Raw genomic sequence first — 6193 nt, 5'->3', positions numbered from 1 at the left:
ATTGTCAGTCGAAATTTTACCGACACTTCCTGTTTCCGTCACACCTGTCGTGTTTTTTTTTTATACGGCATGACTTTACTGGCATAAAAACTGTGGGTGGAAACATGGCTGGTGTCATGGAAATGTAAATAAAGCTTAAAAGCACCTCTGTGAATAGCTTATTGACTAACATCATGCTATGGTCATGTTATTACCATTCTTTCCCCTTATTTACCAGGGTAACCATTTTCCAATGAATTAGTTGTGCATTTGGATGATATTTAAAGCATAGTTGCAATGCTCATCATTGGCTTTGGTTATTTGTTTTTAGCTTTTACTGTAAATACAAATTAACATTTGAATGTAATATCTTATTTTTTATTTTTTTTACTAGGTAAGCCAGGTAAGAACAAATTATTGTTTACAATGATGGCCTTCCCCGGCCAAACCCTAACCCGGGCGATGCTGGGCTAATTGTGCGCCCCGCACTATGGACTCCCATTCACGGCCGGTTATGATCCAGCCTGGAATAGAATGAGGGTCTGTGGTGACGCCTCTAGCACTGAGACGCAGTGCCTAAAACCGCTGTGCTGCGCCACTCTATGGTATAAGACTAGAACAGAATAAACTTTGGTTCATCAATCCATCCCTTCCTCCAATCATCCCTCCCTCCATCCATCCCTCCATTCCTCCCCCTCCCTCCATCCACAGGAAAATGTAGAGAAAGAGAGAGAAAACAACTCATGGGACCCATAGGGCTCTGATCCAAAGTAGTGCACTATAAAGGGAATAGGGTGGCATTGGGGACGTAACTGGGTCATCAGAGTAATATCATGAAATCAATTGAAACAACATTTATGATTTATTTTCTCCTTTGATACCAGACATAATACAAGTGAGTTTTTTTCTCCTTTTCCCTGGCGCCAGTTGTTTCTGTTTGTTCAATAGTAATGTACGAGCTTGATTCCTCTTTGACACACGTGTGTGTGTGTGTGTGTGTGTGTGTGTGCGTGTGTGTGTGTGTGTGTGTGTGTGTGTGTGTGTGTGTGCGTGCGTGCGTGCGTGTGTGCGTGCGTGCGTGCGTGTGTGCGTGTGCGTGGGTGCGTGTGCGTGTGTGATACATATGTGTGCATGCCTCTGATATTCTCTCCTAATGATACATCTTTCTCTGTCTCATTCCTCTCATCCCCTGCTCTGTACTGGGTCAAGTAGGAGCTTGTCTAGCCCTCATTAACATTGACTGGCATTCCTTTGGGTCTCCCGCTCTCTTGGCTTGGCTGTACACACACACACACACACACACACACACACACACACACACACACACACACACACACACACACACACACACACACACACACACACACACACACCACACACATCACACATAAATACACACACAAACACACACACACACACACACCACACACACACCACACACACACACACACACACACACACACACACACACACACACACACACACACACACACACACACCACACACATCACACATAAATACACACACAAACACACACACACACACCACACACACCACACACACACACACACACACACACACACACACACACACACACACACACACACACACACACACACCACACACACACACACACACACACACCACACACACACCACACACACACACACACTACACATAACCAAATACAGCCGCTCTGCTCCGACTCTTTCCCTTCACCCTTACTGGATTCTGTTCATGGCCTCGCCCCACAACAATATGGCCTTCTGCCTCAATTACCGCCCATGTCATTATGCCTTCCCAGACCTAAACCCTGCTCTGAACAGCTCTGTCCAGCCAGCCTGCATCACACAAACACACACACACACACACACACACACACACACACACACACACACACACACACACACACACACACACACACACACACACACACACACACACACACACACCACACACACACTACCATGGCCTCTTGGTAATGATGGAGTGGTCGGACAACAATTAGCTGTCGCTAATAAGCATTTACCCAACAGCCTGTGTGTGTGTGTGTGTGTGTGTGTTATTTACCCAACAGCAGACAGTCATTATGTCTCCACGTTCCTACCCATTAGTCTCTCATTAGGAGGTTGAACCCTGAATGAATGGAGGAGTGAGAATGGAGATGGTTGAATATTGTGTTATGAATATGATGGTGTGTTGATCTTTAAGGTTAAACGGATGGGGGGGTTGAACTCCGCTTCATGTTGTGACGTTGTTGTCAAGGTGTTATGTCTGGAAGTTGTCATTTATAGAGTCGTTTTTATCAAACCCTGGTTCCTGGACCAACACTGGTCCCCAGGGTGTTGTTGACGGACCATCGGATGGGTATAGGCAACTGATATTTAAGTCCTCAAATGGTTATAATGTTAGCAAGAATTGCTGTAGATTGCAGGTCTATTGTACGTAAAAGGTTGAGAAACACTGTCCTAGACCATGTGACACCTGACATAGTGCTAGTTACATCAACTCTACTCTTTAATGACACCTGACATAGTGCTAGCTACATCAACTCTACTCTTTAATGACACCTGACATAGTGCTAGTTACATCAACTCTACTCTTTAATGACACCTGACATAGTGCTAGTTACATCAACTCTACTCTTTAATGACACCTGACATAGTGCTAGTTACATCAACTCTACTCTTTAATGACACCTGACATAGTGCTAGTTACATCAACTCTACTCTTTAATGACACCTGACATAGTGCTAGCTACATCAACTCTACTCTTTAATGACACCTGACATAGTGCTAGTTACATCAACTCTACTCTTTAATGACACCTGACATAGTGCTAGTTACATCAACTCTACTCTTTAATGACACCTGACATAGTGCTAGTTACATCAACTCTACTCTTTAATGACACCTGACATAGTGCTAGTTACATCAACTCTACTCTTTAATGACACCTGACATAGTGCTAGTTACATCAACTCTACTCTTTAATGACACCTGACATAGTGCTAGTTACATCAACTCTACTCTTTAATGACACCTGACATAGTGCTAGTTACATCAACTCTACTCTTTAATGACACCTGACATAGTGCTAGTTACATCAACTCTACTCTTTAATGACACCTGACATAGTGCTAGCTACATCAACTCTACTCTTTAATGACACCTGACATAGTGCTAGTTACATCAACTCTACTCTTTAATGACACCTGACATAGTGCTAGCTACATCAACTCTACTCTTTAATGACACCTGACATAGTGCTAGTTACATCAACTCTACTCTTTAATGACACCTGACATAGTGCTAGCTACATCAACTCTACTCTTTAATGACACCTGACATAGTGCTAGTTACATCAACTCTACTCTTTAATGACACCTGACATAGTGCTAGCTACATCAACTCTACTCTTTAATGACACCTGACATAGTGCTAGTTACATCAACTCTACTCTTTAATGACACCTGACATAGTGCTAGTTACATCAACTCTACTCTTTAATGACACCTGACATAGTGCTAGCTACATCAACTCTACTCTTTAATGACACCTGACATAGTGCTAGCTACATCAACTCTACTCTTTAATGACACCTGACATAGTGCTAGTTACATCAACTCTACTCTTTAATGACACCTGACATAGTGCTAGCTACATCAACTCTACTCTTTAATGACACCTGACATAGTGCTAGTTACATCAACTCTACTCTTTAATGACACCTGACATAGTGCTAGTTACATCAACTCTACTCTTTAATGACACCTGACATAGTGCTAGTTACATCATCTACTCTTTAATGACACCTGACATAGTGCTAGTTACATCAACTCTACTCTTTAATGACACCTGACATAGTGCTAGCTACATCAACTCTACTCTTTAATGACACCTGACATAGTGCTAGTTACATCAACTCTACTCTTTAATGACACCTGACATAGTGCTAGTTTCATCAACTCTACTCTTTAATGACACCTGACATAGTGCTAGTTACATCAACTCTGCTCTTTAATGACACATGACATAGTGCTAGCTACATCATCTACTATTTAATGACACCTGACATAGTGCTAGTTACATCATCTACTCTTTAATGACACCTGACATAGTGCTAGTTACATCATCAACTCTACTGTTTAATGACACCTGACATAGTGCTAGTTACATCAACTCTACTCTTTAATGACACCTGACATAGTGCTAGTTACATCATCAACTCTACTCTTTAATGACACCTGACATAGTGCTAGTTACATCATCAACTCTACTCTTTAATGACACCTGACATAGTGCTAGTTTCATCAACTCTACTCTTTAATGACACCTGACATAGTGCTACCTACATCATCTACTCTTTAATGACACCTGACATAGTGCTAGTTACATCATCAACTCTACTCTTTAATGACACCTGACATAGAGCTAGTTACATGAACTCTACTCTTTAATGACACCTGACATAGAGCTAGTTACATCAACTCTACTCTTTAATAACACCTGGCATAGTGCTAGCTACATCCTCTACTCTTTAATGACACCTGACATAGTGCTAGCTACATCCTCTACTCTTTAATGACACCTGACATAGTGCTAGCTACATCATCAACTCTACTCTTTAATGACACCTGACATAGTGCTAGTTACATCAACTCTACTCTTTAATGACACCTTACATAGTGCTAGCTACATCAACTCTACTAATAACACATATCTACATTTGATCCTTTTAAATGTTTTCATCAAGACTTGATCCGTCCCAATTCATACCCCTAAATCTCTCAATTTTAAGAAATAAGGCCACTCCACCCCCTTTGCCTTGAAAAGAAATGAGTGAAGATTACAAAGGGAAGTTACCCTGACATACCAGCCTCTTATGAGCTCATCATATTGAATGTTTAAGAACAGTCTGCACCCTTTCAATCTTTCCCAGGTTAAGTCAGTCTCTTTGAAGTGGAGCGTGTGTGTGTGTGTGTGTGTGTGTGTGTGTGTGTGTGTGTGTGTGTGTGTGTGTGTGTGTGTGTGTGTGTGTGTGTGTGTGTGTGTGTATCTACTTAAGTCTCCTCTGCTCTTCTCTTCTGTTCTTCAGTCTAATTAAAAAGAACCCGTCTTGAATCTTATCAGGGAACACATCTCCGATGAGGAAATCACATTACTTTTTTACAAGTGTGTCGAGTGTGTGTGTTTGCATGCGATACCAACGCCAAACTGAACTTCAGCATGCCAAGTGAGGAGAATTACAACCATCGCCTCCACCCCGACACACAACACACACACACACACACACACACACACCTCGGAGTGAGTGGAGGACCGTACGTAGTGTTACCATGAGCGATAACGAGGAGGCTTAAGGATCTCTGCCATCTAATCACTGCCTGCATTTCAAAGAAAGAGCTACCAATTAAAATAGATGGAGCTCAATAAGGACTCACGACCTGGCCTCGACTAGCTGTGGAGAGATGGAGAGATATAGATAGAAATGGAGCTAGACAGAGAGAGAGACGGAGAGAGCGTGAAAGAACCGTCTAGCACCCCGACTTCAAAACCAATCGGCCATGTCTCAGTACCGAACAGGGAGTGGGAGAGAAAGGGGGAGAGAGTTAGAGAGAGATAGTAAAAGAGTGAGACAGAGAGAAAAAGAGGAAGAGTGAGAGAGGAAGACAGAGAGAAAGAGGCAGAGAGAAAGAGGCAGAGAGAGAGAGAAAGAGAGAAAGAGAGGCTTGATGCATACACCAGTGAGGTCCCTGCTGAGGCGACTTACAGGTTTATGGGTAAAAATAGGAATGGAGTGATGGAGCAGAGGGATGGAGGGAGAGAGGGGTGGAGGTTTCACTGAGGGAAGGAGTAGAAGGATAGAAGGAGCAGAGTGGATAGAAGGAGCAGGGTGGATAGAAGGAGCAGAGTGGATAGAAGGAGCAGAGTGGATAGAAGGAGCAGAGTGGATAGAAGGAGCAGAGTGGATAGAAGGAGCAGAGTGGATAGAAGGAGCAGAGTGGATTGAAGGAGTAGTTGTGGATAGAAGGAGCAGAGTGGATAGAAGGAGCAGGGTGGATAGAAGGAGAAGAGTGGATAGACGGAGTAGGGTGGATAGTAGGAGTAGAGGACTTGCTGGAGGGGTCGAGAGACTCACAAAAGTCTGACCGGATGGTTTGTGAGTCTCCAGTGAGACTGAGGGAGGATTAATGCCCTGGATAAGAGGGCT

Source organism: Salmo salar, chromosome 08 (genome assembly GCF_965601325.2).
Source record: "Salmo salar chromosome 08, fSalSal1, whole genome shotgun sequence".
NCBI classification, from domain to species: Eukaryota; Metazoa; Chordata; class Actinopteri; order Salmoniformes; family Salmonidae; genus Salmo; species Salmo salar.
The sequence above is the reverse complement of the archived record's forward strand: the minus strand, read 5'-3'. Positions refer to the sequence as shown.